General features: G+C 52.9%; 2 long non-coding RNA genes across 8 annotated transcripts in view; one reads left to right on the top strand and one right to left on the bottom strand.

Moving 5' to 3' along the window:
• The window catches only part of LOC308197137, a 494,297-nt gene that overhangs the window by 370,259 nt on the left and 107,122 nt on the right, over window positions 1-16,916 (top strand). The window lies entirely within an intron of this gene.
• Window positions 1-16,916, bottom strand: part of LOC308197139 — a 391,025-nt gene that overhangs the window by 289,834 nt on the left and 84,275 nt on the right. For all 3 annotated transcript variants that reach the window (XR_013952622.1, XR_013952623.1, XR_013952624.1), the window contains exon 2: window positions 8,131-14,044. This is a non-coding gene — a long non-coding RNA (uncharacterized lncRNA). The remainder of the gene's footprint in view (window positions 1-8,130; window positions 14,045-16,916) is intronic.

Raw genomic sequence — 16,916 nt, 5'->3', positions numbered from 1 at the left:
CATCCCCAGTGGTGCCAGTGCACTCTCTGGACTCACTGCACTGCATCCCCACTGCTGCCAGTGCACTCTCTGGACTCACTGCACTGCATCCCCAGTGGTGCCAGTGCACTCTCTGGACTCACTGCACTGCATCCCCAGTGGTGCCAGTGCACTCTCTGCACTCACTTCACTGCATCCCCAGTGGTGCCAGTGCACTCTCTGGACTCACTGCACTGCATCCCCAGTGGTGCCAGTGAAGTCTTTGGACTCACTGCACTGCATCCCCAGTGGTTCCAGTGCACTCTCTGGAGTCACTGAAGTGCATCCCCACTGGTGCCAGTGCACTCTCTGGACTCACTGCACTGCATGTCCAGTGGTGCCAGTGCACTCTGTGGACTCACTGTACTGCATCCCCACTGGTGCCAGTGCACTCTCTGGACTCACTGTACTGCATCCCCAGTGGTGACAGTGCACTCTCTGGACTAACTGCACTGCATCCCCAGTGGTGCCAGTGCACTCTCTGGACTCACTGCACTGCATCCCCAGTGGTGCCAGTGCACTCTCTGGTCTCACTGCACTGAAGCCCCAGTGGTGCCAGTGCACTCTCTGGACTCACTGCACTGCATCCCCAGTGGTGCCAGTGCACTCACTGGACTCACTGCACTGCATCACAGGTGGTGCCAGTGCACTCTCTGGACTCACTGCAGTGAATCCCCGGTGGTGCCAGTGTACTCTCTGCAGTCACTGCGCTGCATCCCCAGTGGTGCCAGTGCACTCACTGGACTCACTGCACTGCATCCCCAGTGGTGCCAGTGAAGTCTCTGGACTCACTGCACTGCATCCCCAGTGGTGCCAGTGCACTCTCTGGACTCACTGCACTGCATCTCCAGTGGTGCCAGTGAAGTCTCTGGACTCACTGCACTGCATCCCCACTGCTGCCAGTGCACTCTCTGGACTCACGGCACTGCATCCCCAGTGGTGCCAGTGCACTCTCTGGACTCACTGCACTGCAGGCCCAGTGGTACCAGTGCACTCACTGGACTCACTGTACTGCATCACCAGTGGTGCCAGTGCACTCTCTGGACTCACTGCACTGCATCCCCAGTGGTTCCAGTGCACTCTCTGGACTCACTGTACTGCATCTCCAGTGGTGCCAGTGCACTCTCTGGACTCACTGCACTGCATCCCCAGTGGTGCCAGTGAGCTCTCTGGACTCACTGTACTGCATCCCCACTGGTGCCAGTGCACTCTCTGGACTCACTGTACTGCATCCCCAGTGGTGACAGTGCACTCTCTGTACTAACTGCAGTGCATCCCCAGTGGTGCCAGTGCACTCTCTGGACTCACTGCACTGCATCCCCAGTGGTGCCAGTGCACTCTCTGGACTCACTGCACTGAAGCCCCAGTGGTGCCAGTGCACTGTCTGGACTCACTGCACTGCATCCCCAGTGGTGTCAGTGCACTGTCTGGACTCTCTGTACTGCACCCCCAGTGGTGCCAGTGCACTCACTGGACTGACTGCACTGCATCCCCAGTGGTGCCAGTGCGCTCTCTGGAGTCACAGCACTGCATCCCCAGTGGTGCCAGTGCACTCACTGGACTCACTGCACTGCATCACAGGTGGTGCCAGTGCACTCTCTGGACTCACTGCAGTGAATCCCCAGTGGTGCCAGTGTACTCTCTGCAGTCACTGCGCTGCATCCCCAGTGGTGCCAGTGCACTCACTGGACTCACTGGACTGCATCCCCAGTGGTGCCAGTGCACTCTCTGGACTCACTGCACTGCATCCCCAGTGGTGCCAGAGCACTCTCTGGACTCACTGCACTGCATCCCCAGTGGTGCCAGTGCACTCTCTGGACTCACTGCACTGCATCCCCAGTCGTGTCAGTGCACTCTCTGGACTCACTGAAGTGCATCCCCAGTTGTGCCAGTGCACTCTCTGGACTCAATGCACTGCATCCCCAGTGGTGCCAGTGCACTCTCTGGACTCACTGAAGTGCATCACCAGTGGTGCCATTCCACTCTCTGCACTCACTGCACTGCATCCCCAGTGGTGCCAGTGCACTCACTGGACTGACTGCACTGCATCCCCAGTGGTGCCAGTGCGCTCTCCGGAGTCACAGCACTGCATCCCCAGTGGTGCCAGTGCACTCACTGGACACACTGTACTGCATCCCCACTGCTGCCAGTGCACTCTCTGCACTCACTTCACTGCATCCCCAGTGGTGCCAGTGCACTCTCTGGACTCACTGCAGTGCATCTCCAATGGTGCCAGTGCACTCTCTGGACTCACTGCACTGCATCCCCAGTGGTGCCAGTGCACTCTCTGGACTCACTGAAGTGCATCCCCACTGGTGCCAGTGTACTCTCTGGACTCACTGCACTGCATCCCCAGTGGTGCCAGAGCACTCTCTGGACTCACTGCAGTGCATCCCCAGTGGTGCCAGTGCACTCTCTGGACTCACTGCACTGTATCCGCAGCGGTGTCAGTGCACTCTCTGTACTCACTGAAGTGCATCCCCAGTGGTGCCAGTGCACTCTCTGGACTCACTGCACTGCATCCCCAGTGGTGCCAGTGCACTCTCTGGACTCACTGCACTGCATCCCCAGTGGTGCCAGTGCAATCTCTGGACTCACTGTAGTGCATCCCCAGTGGTGCCAGTGCACTCTCTGGACTCACTGCAGTGCATCCCCAGTGGTGCCAGTGCACTCTCTGGACTCACTGTACTGCATCCCCAGTGGTGCCAGTGCACTCTCTGGACTCACAGCAGTGCATCCCCAGTGGTGCCAGTGCACTCTCTGGACTCACTGCACTGCATCCCCAGTGGTGCCAGTGAAGTCTCTGGACTCACTGCACTGCATCCCCAGTGGTGCCAGTGCACTCTCTGGACTCACTGCACTGCATCTCCAGTGGTGCCAGTGAAGTCTCTGGACTCACTGCACTGCATCCCCACTGCTGCCAGTGCACTCTCTGGACTCACGGCACTGCATCCCCAGTGGTGCCAGTGCACTCTCTGGACTCACTGCACTGCATCCCCAGTGGTGCCAGTGCACTCTCTCGAGTCACTGCACTACATCCCCAGTGGTGCCAGTGCACTCACTGGACTCACTGGACTGCATCATCGGTGGTGCCAGTGCACTCTCTGGACTCACTGCACTGCATCCCCAGTGGTGCCAGTGCACTCTCTGGACTCACTGCACTGCAGGCCCAGTGGTACCAGTGCACTCACTGGACTCACTGTACTGCATCACCAGTGGTGCCAGTGCACTCTCTGGACTCACTGCACTGCATCCCCAGTGGTTCCAGTGCACTCTCTGGACTCACTGTACTGCATCTCCAGTGGTGCCAGTGCACTCTCTGGACTCACTGCACTGCATCCCCAGTGGTGCCAGTGAGCTCTCTGGACTCACTGCACTGCATCCCCAGTGGTGCCAGTGTACTCACAGGATTCACTGCACTGCATCCCCAGTGGTGCTAGTGCACTCTCTGGACTCACTGCAGTGCATCCCCAGTGGTGCCAGTGCACTCTCTGGACTCACTGAAGTGCATTCTCAGTGGTGCCAGTGCACTCTCTGGGCTCACTGAAGTGCATCCCCAGTGGTGCCAGTACACTCACTGGACTCACTGCACTGCATCCCCAGTGGTGCCAGTGCACTCTCTGGACTCACTGCACTGCATCCCCAGTGGTGCCAGAGCACTCTCTGGACTCACTGCACTGCATCCCCAGTGGTGCCAGTGCACTCTCTGGACTCACTGCACTGCATCCCCAGTGGTGCCAGTGCACTCTCTGCACTCACTTCACTGCATCCCCAGTGGTGCCAGTGCACTCTCTGGACTCACTGCACTGCATCCCCAGTGGTGCCTGTGAAGTCTTTGGACTCACTGCACTGCATCCCCAGTGGTGCCAGTGCACTCTCTGGAGTCACTGAAGTGCATCCCCACTGGTGCCAGTGCACTCTCTGGACTCACTGCACTGCATGTCCAGTGGTGCCAGTGCACTCTGTGGACTCACTGTACTGCATCCCCACTGGTGCCAGTGCACTCTCTGGACTCACTGTACTGCATCCCCAGTGGTGACAGTGCACTCTCTGGACTAACTGCACTGCATCCCCAGTGGTGCCAGTGCACTCTCTGGACTCACTGCACTGCATCCCCAGTGGTGCCAGTGCACTCTCTGGTCTCACTGCACTGAAGCCCCAGTGGTGCCAGTGCACTCTCTGGACTCACTGCACTGCATCCCCAGTGGTGCCAGTGCACTGTCTGGACTCTCTGCACTGCATCCCCAGTGGTGTCAGTGCACTCTCTGGACTCACTGTACTGCACCCCCAGTGGTGCCAGTGCACTCACTGGACTGACTGCACTGCATCCCCAGTGGTGCCAGTGCGCTCTCTGGAGTCACAGCACTGCATCCCCAGTGGTGCCAGTGCACTCACTGGACTCACTGCACTGCATCACAGGTGGTGCCAGTGCACTCTCTGGACTCACTGCGCTGCATCCCCAGTGGTGCCAGTGCACTCACTGGACTCACTGGACTGCATCCCCAGTGGTGCCAGTGCACTCTCTGGACTCACTGCACTGCATCCCCAGTGGTGCCAGAGCACTCTCTGGACTCACTGCACTGCATCCCCAGTGGTGCCAGTGCACTCTCTGGACTCACTGCACTGCATCCCCAGTCGTGTCAGTGCACTCTATGGACTCACTGCAGTGCATCCCCAGTTGTGCCAGTGCACTCTCTGGACTCAATGCACTGCATCCCCAGTGGTGCCAGTGCACTCTCTGGACTCAGTGCACTGCATCCCCAGTGGTGCCAGTGCAATCTCTGGACTCACTGTAGTGCATCCCCAGTGGTGCCAGTGCACTCTCTGGACTCACTGCAGTGCATCCCCAGTGGTGCCAGTGCACTCTCTGGACTCACTGTACTGCATCACCAGTGGTGCCAGTGCACTCTCTGGACTCACTGCAGTGCATCCCCAGTGGTGCCAGTGCACTCTCTGGACTCACTGCACTGCAGCCCCGGTGGTGCCAGTGCAATCTCTGGACTCACTGCACTGCATCCCCAGTGGTGCCAGTGCACTCTCTGGACTCACTGCACTGCATCCCCAGTTTTGCCAGTGAAGTCTTTGGACTCACTGCACTGCATCCCCAGTGGTGCCAGTGCACTCTCTGGAGTCACTGAAGTGCATCCCCAGTGGTGCCAGTGCACTCTCTGGACTCACTGCACTGCATGCCCAGTGGTGCCAGTGCACTCTCTGGACTCACTGCACTGCATCCGCTCATGATCGGAGGATTCGGCAACTGAGTAGTCCCCCTCATAATCGGTGCCCCCGACATAGCATTCCCGCGAATAAACAACATAAGCTTTTGACTCCTCCCCCCATCATTCCTCCTACTACTAGTCTCATCCACTGTAGAAGCTGGCGCCGGCACAGGCTGAACTGTCTACCCTCCCCTAGCAGGTAACCTTGCCCACGCCGGAGCTTCAGTAGACCTGGCTATCTTCTCACTCCACTTAGCCGGTATCTCCTCCATCCTTGGGGCCATCAACTTTATCACCACAGCCATCAACATAAAACCCCCCGCACTCTCACAATACCAAACCCCACTATTTGTCTGATCCGTACTAATTACCGCCATCCTACTCCTTCTATCACTCCCCGTACTCGCCGCCGGTATTACAATATTACTAACTGATCGAAACCTAAACACCACATTCTTCGACCCCGCTGGAGGAGGAGACCCAATCCTGTACCAACACCTATTCTGATTCTTCGGACACCCATAAGTCTATATTCTGATCCTACCGGGGTTCGGAATCATCTCACACGTAGTCACGTACTACTCAGGCAAAAAGGAGCCCTTCGGCTACATGGGAATAGTCTGAGCCATACTATCCATCGGCTTCCTAGGATTCATCGTCTGAGCTCACCACATGTTTACAGTAGGAATAGACGTTGATACCCGAGCCTACTTTACATCAGCCACTATAATCATTGCCATCCCTACCGGAATCAAAGTATTTAGCTGACTAGCCACCCTGCACGGAGGAACAATCAAATGAGACCCCCCCCAATACTATGAGCTCTAGGATTTATCTTCCTATTTACCATCGGAGGATTAACAGGAATCGTTCTTGCAAACTCTTCCCTAGACATCGCCCTGCACGACACGTACTACGTAGTTGCCCACTTCCACTACGTCCTATCCATAGGCGCCGTCTTTGCCATTCTAGCAGGATTTACTCACTGATTCCCACTACTCACTGGGTTTACCCTACACCAAACATGAGCAAAAGCCCACTTCGGGGTAATATTTACAAGAGTAAACCTAACGTTCTTCCCCCAGCACTTCCTAGGCCTAGCAGGAATACCCCGACGATACTCGGACTATCCCGACGCCTACACACTATGAAACACCATTTCCTCCATCGGCTCCCTAATCTCAATAGTAGCCGTAATCATACTAATATTCATCATCTGAGAAGCCTTTCCGGCCAAACGAAAAGTCCTACAACCAGAACTAACTACCACAAACGTTGAATGAATCCACGGCTGCCCTCCCCCATACCATACTTTCGAGGAACCGGCCTTCGTCCAAGTACAAGAAAGGAAGGAATCGAACCCTCACATGCTGGTTTCAAGCCAACTGCATTAACCGCTCATGCTTCTTTCTTATGAGACGTTAGTAAACCAATTACATAGCCTTGTCAAGACTAAATCACAGGTAAAAATCCTGTACATCTCATGTGGCCAACCACTCCCAACTAGGATTCCAAGACGCCTCATCACCCATCATAGAAGAACTCGTTGAATTCCACGACCACGCCCTAATCGTTGCCCTAGCTATCTGCAGCCTAGTTCTCTACCTTTTAGCCCACATACTAACAGAAAAACTCTCGTCCAATGCTGTAGACGCCCAAGAAGTAGAGCTGATCTGGACAATCCTACCTGCTATCGTCCTGGTACTCCTCGCCCTCCCATCCCTACAAATCCTCTACATAATGGACAAAATCGATGAACCAGACCTCACCCTAAAAGCCATCGGCCACCAATGATACTGAAGCTACGAATACACAGACTTCAAAGACCTATCATTCGACTCCTACATAGTGCCCACCCCAGACTTACCCAACGGCCACTTCCGACTGCTAGAAGTTGACCACCGCGTAGTTATCCCAATAGAATCCCCCATCCGCGTGATCATTACTGCAGGAGACGTACTCCACTCCTGAGCAGTCCCAACGCTCGGAGTTAAAACAGACGCAATCCCAGGCCGACTAAACCAAACTTCATTCATTACCACCCGGCCTGGGATTTTTTACGGACAATGCTCAGAAATTTGCGGGGCTAATCACAGCTACATACCCATTGTAGTAGAATCAACCCCACTCCCACATTTCGAGGCCTGATCGTCCCTTCTATCATCATCCTAATCATTAAGAAGCTATGCAACAGCACTAGCCTTTTAAGCTAGCCAAAGAGGGACTTCCCCCTCCTTAATGATATGCCACAGCTTAACCCCGCACCATGATTTTCAATCATAATTATAACCTGATTAACCCTAGCACTCCTCATCCAACCAAAACTACTAGCCTTCACCACAACCAACCCCCCATCAAATAAGACCTCCCTCACTACCAAACCCACACCATGATCCTGACCATGAACCTAAGCTTCTTTGACCAATTTTCCAGCCCCAATCTATTTGGCATCCCCTTAATCCTACTATCCCTACTCTTCCCAGCCCTACTATTCCCGTCCCCAAACAACCGATGAATCAACAACCGCCTTTCTACTATCCAAACATGACTCCTTCACCTAATCACAAAACAACTAATAGTCCCACTCAACAAAAATGGCCACAAATGAGCCATAATATTTACATCCCTAATAATCATACTTCTTACAATCAACCTTCTAGGCCTCCTTCCATATACATTCACCCCAACCACCCAACTATCTATGAACATAGCCCTAGCCTTCCCACTATGGCTCGCCACACTACTAACAGGCCTACGAAACCAACCATCAGCCTCTTTAGCCCACCTATTACCCGAAGGTACCCCTACACCCCTAATCCCCGCACTAATCCTGATCGAAACAACCAGCCTACTAATCCGCCCCCTAGCCCTCGGAGTCCGCCTTACAGCCAACCTTACAGCAGGACACTTACTCATCCAACTCATCTCTACAGCCTCCATTGCATTAATACCCACCCTTCCTGCAGTATCCATCCTAACAATAATCATCCTACTACTCCTAACCATCCTAGAAGTAGCAGTAGCCATAATCCAGGCCTACGTCTTCGTGCTCCTTCTAAGCCTATACTTACAAGAAAACATCTAATGGCACACCAAGCACACTCATACCACATAGTTGACCCAAGCCCTTGACCAATCTTCGGGGCAGCCGCCGCCCTACTCACAACCTCAGGATTAATCATGTGATTCCACTACAACTCATCCATACTACTAACCCTAGGCCTCATCTCAATACTCCTAGTAATACTCCAATGATGACGAGACATTGTACGAGAAAGCACCTTCCAAGGCCATCACACTCCCACAGTCCAAAAAGGCCTACGATACGGCATAATCCTTTTCATCACATCCGAAGCATTCTTCTTCTTAGGGTTCTTCTGAGCGTTCTTCCACTCGAGCCTGGCCCCAACCCCAGAACTAGGAGGCCAATGACCCCCAACAGGAATTAAACCACTCAACCCGATAGAAGTCCCCCTACTAAACACAGCCATCCTACTAGCCTCAGGCGTTACCGTAACGTGAGCCCATCACAGCATCACAGAAGGAAACCGAAAACACGCCATCCACGCCCTAACCCTAACGATCCTCCTGGGATTCTACTTCACAGCCCTACAAGCAATAGAATACCACGAAGCCCCATTCTCAATCGCCGATAGCGTCTACGGATCTACCTTCTTCGTTGCCACTGGATTCCACGGACTCCACGTAATCATCGGATCCTCCTTCCTGACCGTCTGCCTCTTCCAACTGATCAAGTTCCACTTTACATCAGACCACCACTTCGGATTCGAGGCAGCAGCCTGATACTGACACTTCGTAGACGTCATCTGACTATTCCTCTACATAACCATCTACTGATGAGGATCTTGCTCTTCTAGTATATTAATTACAATTGACTTCCAATCTCTAGAATCTGGTATAAACCCAGAGGAGAGCAATGAACGCACTCATGTTCATATTCGCCCTATCATCAATCCTAAGCGCCGCCCTAACCGCATTAAACTTCTGACTCGCCCAAATAAACCCCGACTCAGAGAAACTCTCACCGTACGAATGTGGATTCGACCCACTTGGATCTGCTCGATTACCATTCTCAGTCCGATTCTTCCTCAGTAGCCATCCTGTTCGTCCTATTCGACCTAGAAATCGCCCTCCTACTCCCCCTGCCATGAGCCGTCCAACTCCAATCCCCCCTAATGACCCTCACCTGAACTGTAGCGATCCTCCTTCTCCTAACACTCGGACTGGCCTACGAGTGAATTCAAGGGGGCCTAGAATGAGCAGAATAACAGAAAGTTAGTCTAACCAAAAAGATAGCTGGTTTCGACCCAGCAGATTACAGCCAACCCTGTAACTTTCTTATGTCGCCCCTACATTTAAGCTTCTACTCAGCCTTCATTTTCAGCGGACTAGGACTAGCCTTCCACCGAACCCACCTAGTATCCGCCCTACTATGCCTTGAAAGCATAATATTATCGATATTCGTAGGCCTATCAATATGATCCATCGAAAACCAAGTCTCCTCATTCACCATGGTACCAATTCTCATGCTAACCTTCTCAGCGTGTGAGGCGGGCACAGGCCTGGCCATCCTAGTAGCCTCCACCCGCACACATGGCTCCGACCATCTACACAACCTAAACCTCCTGCAATGCTAAAAATCATCCTACCCACAATCATACTTCTTCCAACAGCCCTGCTGTCTCCACCAAAATTTCTATGGACTAACACCACCTTATACAGCCTCCTAATCGCTGCCCTAAGCCTACAGTGATTAATCCCAACCTACTACCCCTACAAATTTTTATCCAACTGAACAGGAATTGACCAAATCTCATCCCCCCTCCTAGTACTATCCTGCTGACTACTCCCACTCATAATCATAGCAAGCCAAAACCACCTGCAACAAGAACCCCTACAACGCAAACGAATCTTTATCTCAACCTTAGTCGCAGTCCAGCCATTCATCCTACTAGCCTTTTCCACCACAGAACTAGCACTATTTTACATCTCATTTGAAGCAACCCTCATTCCCACCCTAATCTTAATCACCCGATGGGGGAACCAACCAGAACGCCTAAGCGCTGGCATCTACCTGCTATTCTACACGCTAGTAAGCTCTCTACCCCTGCTAATCACAATCATACACCTATACGTGAAAATTGGCACCCTGCACCTGCCAACCCTACAACTAACCCACCCAACCCTATCCACCTCATGGACAGGAATACTATCAGGTCTAGCACTGCTCATAGCATTCATAGTAAAAGCCCCACTATACGGCCTACACCTCTGACTGCCAAAAGCCCACGTAGAAGCACCCATCGCAGGCTCAATACTCCTCGCCGCCCTACTACTAAAGCTAGGAGGATACGGAATTATACGAGTCACTCTATTTATGGGCCCACTGTCCAACCTCCTGCACTACCCCTTCCTAACCCTGGCCCTATGAGGCGCCCTAATGACTAGCTCAATCTGCCTACGACAGACAGACCTAAAATCACTAATCGCTTATTCATCCGTTAGCCACATAGGCCTAGTTATCGCCGCAGGAATAATCCAAACCCACTGATCATTCTCAGGGGCAATGATCCTAATAATTTCCCATGGACTAACTTCCTCCATACTATTCTGCCTAGCCAACACAAACTATGAACGTACGCACAGCCGAATTCTACTACTCACACGAGGCCTACAACCTCTCCTACCACTCATAGCTACCTGATGATTGCTGGCCAATCTAACAAACATAGCCTTACCCCCAACAACAAACCTCATAGCAGAGCTAACCATTATAATCACCTTATTCAACTGATCTGCCTTCACGATCATCCTAACAGGAATCGCAACCCTACTAACCGCCTCCTACACCTTATTCATACTACTAATGACCCAACGAGGCTCAATCCCCTCCCACATCACATCTATGCAAAACTCAACCACGCGAGAACACCTGCTCATAACACTCCACATTATCCCAATATTCCTCCTAATCCTCAAACCCGAACTGATCTCCGGAATCCCCTCATGCAAGTATAGTTTAAACCAAACATTAGACTGTGATTCTAAGAATAGAAGTTCAAACCTTCTTACCTGCCGAGGGGAGGGTTTAACCAACAAGAGCTGCTAACTCTTACATCTGAGCCTAAAACCTCAGCCCCCTTACTTTTAAAGGATAACAGCAATCCACTGGTCTTAGGAACCACCCATCTTGGTGCAAATCCAAGTAAAAGTAGTGAACCCCACACTACTAATCAACTCCCTCACACTACTCACGCTGACAATCCTCCTAACCCCAATCATCCTGCCATTTCTATTTAAAAACTTTAAAAACACCCCACAAGCCACCACCCGCGCTGTTAAAACCGCATTCCTAATTAGCCTAGCCCCTACAACCGCATTCATCTACTCGGGAGTAGAATCTGTCACCTGCCACTGGGAGTGAAAATTCATTATAAACTTTAAAATCCCCCTGAGCCTAAAAATAGACCAATACTCAATAACATTTCTTCCAATCGCCCTATTTGTAACATGATCAATCCTACAATTCGCCATATGATACATGGCCTCAGAGCCATACGTAACAAAATTTTTCACCTACCTACTGACATTCCTAGTCGCCATACTCCTCCTAACAACCGCAAACAACATATTCCTCCTATTCGTAGGCTGGGAAGGAGTACGAATCATGTCCTTCCTTCTCATCGGCTGATGACAAGGCCGAGCAGATGCCAACACCGCCGCCCTACGAGCCGTAATCTACAACCGAATCGGAGACATCGGACTGATCCTGAGCATAGCATGACTAGCTTCAACATTCAACACCTGAGAGATCCAACAAGCCGTACACCCCCACCAAACCCCAATCCTCCCCCTCATAGGATTAATCCTCGCAGCCGCAGGAAAATCCGCCCAATTTGGACTCCACCCATGACTGCCCGCAGCAATAGAAGGCCCCACCCCAGTATCAGCCCTACTGCACTCCAGTACCATAGTAGTAGCCGGAATCTTCCTGCTCATCCGCATGCACCCCCTGCTAGCCACCAACCAGACAGCCCTAACTGCCTGCCTATGCCTAGGTGCTCTATCAACCCTATTCGCTGCCACATGCGCCCTAACCCAAAATGACATCAAAAAAATCATTGCTTTCTCAACATCCAGCCAACTAGGACTAATAATAGTCACTATCGGACTAAACCTCCCACAACTAGCCTTCCTACACATCTCAACCCATGCCTTCTTTAAAGCCATACTATTCCTATGCTCAGGGTCTATCATCCACAACCTAAACGGAGAACAAGATATCCGAAAGATAGGAGGCCTACAGAAAATACTCCCAGTCACTACTTCCTGCCTAACCATCGGAAACCTGGCGCTGATAGGAACCCCATTCCTAGCCGGATTCTACTCAAAAGACCTCATCATCGAAAGCTTAAACACATCATACCTAAATACTTGAGCCCTACTCCTAACCCTTATAGCCACAGCATTCACCGCAACCTACAGCATCCGCATAACCATCCTAGTCCAAGCTGGACAAACCCGAATCCCCCCAATAGTATCAATAAACGAAAACAACCCACTAATCACCGCCCCCCTAACCCGACTCGCCCTAGGCAGCATTACAGCAGGAATAATCATTACCTCTTTCATCACACCAACCAAAACCCCCCCAATAACCATACCCCTTATCACCAAAACCGCTGCCATCCTCATAACAATCCTAGGAATCATCCTAGCCCTAGAACTATCGAACATAACACACACCCTCACTCACCCCAAACCAAACCCCCTCATAAACTTCTCCTCTGCATTAGGGTACTTCAACCCCCTAGTACACCGATTCTTCTCCAAAAACCTACTAGAAAAGGGACAAAACATTGCCCTACACTTGATCGACCTCTCCTGACTCAAAAAAATAGGGCCAGAGGGCCTTGCTGAACTACAAGTAGCCGCAAGCAAAGCCGCAACCTCAATACACACAGGGCTAATTAAGGCCTACCTAGGATCCTTCGCCCTCTCCATCCTGGTAATAATCCTAATAACACACAGACTCACTAATGGCCCCTAACATCCGCAAATCCCATCCCCTACTAAAAATAATCAACAACTCCCTAATCGACCTACCCGCCCCCTCCAACATCTCTGCCTGATGAAACTTCGGCTCCCTTCTAGCCATCTGCTTAGCCACACAAATCCTAACAGGCCTGCTACTAGCCATACACTACACCGCAGACACTTCACTCGCCTTCTCCTCAGTAGCTCACACATGCCGAGACGTCCAGTACGGATGGCTCATCCGCAACCTCCACGCCAACGGTGCTTCGCTCTTCTTTATCTGCATCTACTTACACATCGGACGAGGCCTCTACTACGGCTCCTACCTATACAAAGAAACCTGAAACACAGGAGTAATCCTCCTACTCACCCTAATAGCAACTGCCTTCGTAGGGTATGTCCTACCATGAGGACAAATGTCATTCTGAGGGGCCACCGTAATCACCAACCTATTCTCAGCCATCCCGTACATTGGGCAAACTCTAGTAGAATGAGCCTGAGGAGGATTCTCAGTAGACAATCCAACCTTAACCCGATTCTTCGCCATCCACTTCCTACTGCCCTTCCTAATTGCAGGAATCACCCTAGTCCACCTAACCTTCCTACACGAATCAGGCTCAAATAACCCACTAGGAATCGTATCAGACTGCGACAAAATCCCATTCCACCCATACTTCTCCATTAAAGACAGCTTAGGGCTTACCCTAATAATCACCCCTCTAATAGCACTAGCCCTATTTTCACCGAACCTCCTGGTTCTTGGAATCCTAGTTGGGAGTGGTTGGCCACATGAGATGTACAGGATTTTTACCTGTGATTTAGTCTTGACAAGGCTATGTAATTGGTTTACTAACGTCTCATAAGAAAGAAGCATGAGCGGTTAATGCAGTTGGCTTGAAACCCATCCCCAGTGGTGCCAGTGCACTCTCTGAACTCACTGAAGTGCATCCCCAGTGGTGCCAGTGCACTCTCTGCACTCACTGCACTGCATCCCCAGTGGTGCCAGTGCGCTCTCTGGAGTCACAGCACTGCATCCCCAGTGGTGCCAGTGCACTCTCTGGACTCACTGCACTGCATCCCCAGTGGTGCCAGTGCACTCTCTGGACTCACTGCACTGCATCCCCAGTGGTGCCAGTGCACTCTCTGGACTCACTGCACTGCATCCCCAGTGGTGCCAGTGTACTCTCTGGACTCACTGCACTGCATCCCCAGTGGTGCCAGAGCACTCTCTGGACTCACTGCACTGCATCCCCAGTGGTGCCAGTGCACTCTCTGGACTCACTGCACTGTATCCGCAGTGGTGTCAGTGCACTCTCTGTACTCACTGAAGTGCATCCCCAGTGGTGCCAGTGCACTCTCTGGACTCACTGCACTGCATCCCCAGTGGTGCCAGTGCAATCTCTGGACTCACTGTAGTGCATCCCCAGTGGTGCCAGTGCACTCTCTGGACTCACTGCAGTGCATCCCCAGTGGTGCCAGTGCACTCTCTGGACTCACTGTACTGCATCACCAGTGGTGCCAGTGCACTCTCTGGACTCACAGCAGTGCATCCCCAGTGGTGCCAGTGCACTCTCTGGACTCACTGCACTGCATCCCCAGTGGTGCCAATGCACTCTCTGGACTCACTGCACTGCATCCCCAGTGGTGCCAGTGAAGTCTCTGGACTCACTGTACTGCATCCCCAGTGGTGCCAGTGCACTCTCTGGACTCACTGCACTGCATCCCCACTGCTGCCAGTGAAGTCTCTGGACTCACTGCACTGCATCCCCACTGCTGCCAGTGCACTCTCTGGACTCACTGCACTGCATCCCCAGTGGTGCCAGTGCACTCTCTGGACTCACTGCACTGCATCCCCAGTGGTGCCAGTGCACTCTCTCGAGTCACTGCACTACATCCCCAGTGGTGCCAGTGCACTCTGTGGACTCACTGTACTGCATCATCGGTGGTGCCAGTGCACTCTCTGGACTCACTGCACTGCATCCCCAGTGGTGCCAGTGCACTCTCTGGACTCACTGCACTGCAGGCCCAGTGGTACCAGTGCACTCACTGGACTCACTGTACTGCATCACCAGTGGTGCCAGTGCACTCTCTGGACTCACTGCACTGCATCCCCAGTGGTTCCAGTGCACTCTCTGGACTCACTGTACTGCATCTCCAGTGGTGCCAGTGCACTCTCTGGACTCACTGCACTGCATCCCCAGTGGTGCCAGTGAGCTCTCTGTACTCACTGCACTGCATCCCCAGTGGTGCCAGTGTACTCACAGGATTCACTGCACTGCATCCCCAGTGGTGCTAGTGCACTCTCTGGACTCACTGCAGTGCATCCCCAGTGGTGCCAGTGCACTCTCTGGACTCACTGAAGTGCATTCTCAGTGGTGCCAGTGCACTCTCTGGGCTCACTGAAGTGCATCCCCAGTGGTGCCAGTACACTCACTGGACTCACTGCACTGCATCCCCAGTGGTGCCAGTGCACTCTCTGGACTCACTGCACTGCATCCCCACTGCTGCCAGTGCACTCTCTGCACTCACTTCACGGCATCCCCAGTGGTGCCAGTGCACTCTCTGGACTCACTGCACTGCATCCCCAGTGGTGCCAGTGAAGTCTTTGGACTCAATGCACTGCATCCCCAGTGGTGCCAGTGCACTCTCTGGAGTCACTGAAGTGCATCCCCAGTGGTGCCAGTGCACTCTCTGGACTCACTGCACTGCATGGCCAGTGGTGCCAGTGCACTCTGTGGACTCACTGTACTGCATCCCCACTGGTGCCAGTGCACTCTCTGGACTCACTGTACTGCATCCCCAGTGGTGACAGTGCACTCTCTGGACTAACTGCAGTGCATCCCCAGTGGTGCCAGTGCACTCTCTGGACTCACTGCACTGCATCCCCAGTGGTGCCAGTGCACTCTCTGGACTCACTGCATTGAAGCCCCAGTGGTGCCAGTGCACTCTCTGGACTCACTGCACTGCATCCCCAGTGGTGCCAGTGCACTGTCTGGACTCACTGCACTGCATCCCCAGTGGTGTCAGTGCACTCTCTGGACTCACTGTACTGCACCCCCAGTGGTGCCAGTGCACTCACTGGACTGACTGCACTGCATCCCCAGTGGTGCCAGTGCGCTCTCTGGAGTCACAGCACTGCATCCCCAGTGGTGCCAGTGCACTCTCTGGACTCACTGCACTGCATCACAGGTGGTGCCAGTGCACTCTCTGGACTCACTGCAGTGAATCCCCGGTGGTGCCAGTGTACTCTCTGCAGTCACTGCGCTGCATCCCCAGTGGTGCCAGTGCACTCACTGGACTCACTGGACTGCATCCCCAGTGGTGCCAGTGCACTCTCTGGACTCACTGCACTGCATCCCCAGTGGTGCCAGAGCACTCTCTGGACTCACTGCACTGCATCCCCAGTGGTGCCAGTGCACTCTCTGGACTCACTGCACTGCATCCCCAGTCGTGTCAGTGCACTCTCTGGACTCACTGAAGTGCATCCCCAGTTGTGCCAGTGCACTCTCTGGACTCAATGCACTGCATCCCCAGTGGTGCCAGTGCACTCTCTGGATTCACTGAAGTGCATCACCAGTGGTGCCATTCCACTCTCTGCACTCACTGCACTGCATCCCCAGT

This window comes from Anser brachyrhynchus (assembly GCF_964034855.1).
Source record: "Anser brachyrhynchus genome assembly, chromosome: 6".
NCBI classification, from domain to species: Eukaryota; Metazoa; Chordata; class Aves; order Anseriformes; family Anatidae; genus Anser; species Anser brachyrhynchus.
The sequence above is the reverse complement of the archived record's forward strand: the minus strand, read 5'-3'. Positions and strand labels throughout refer to the sequence as shown.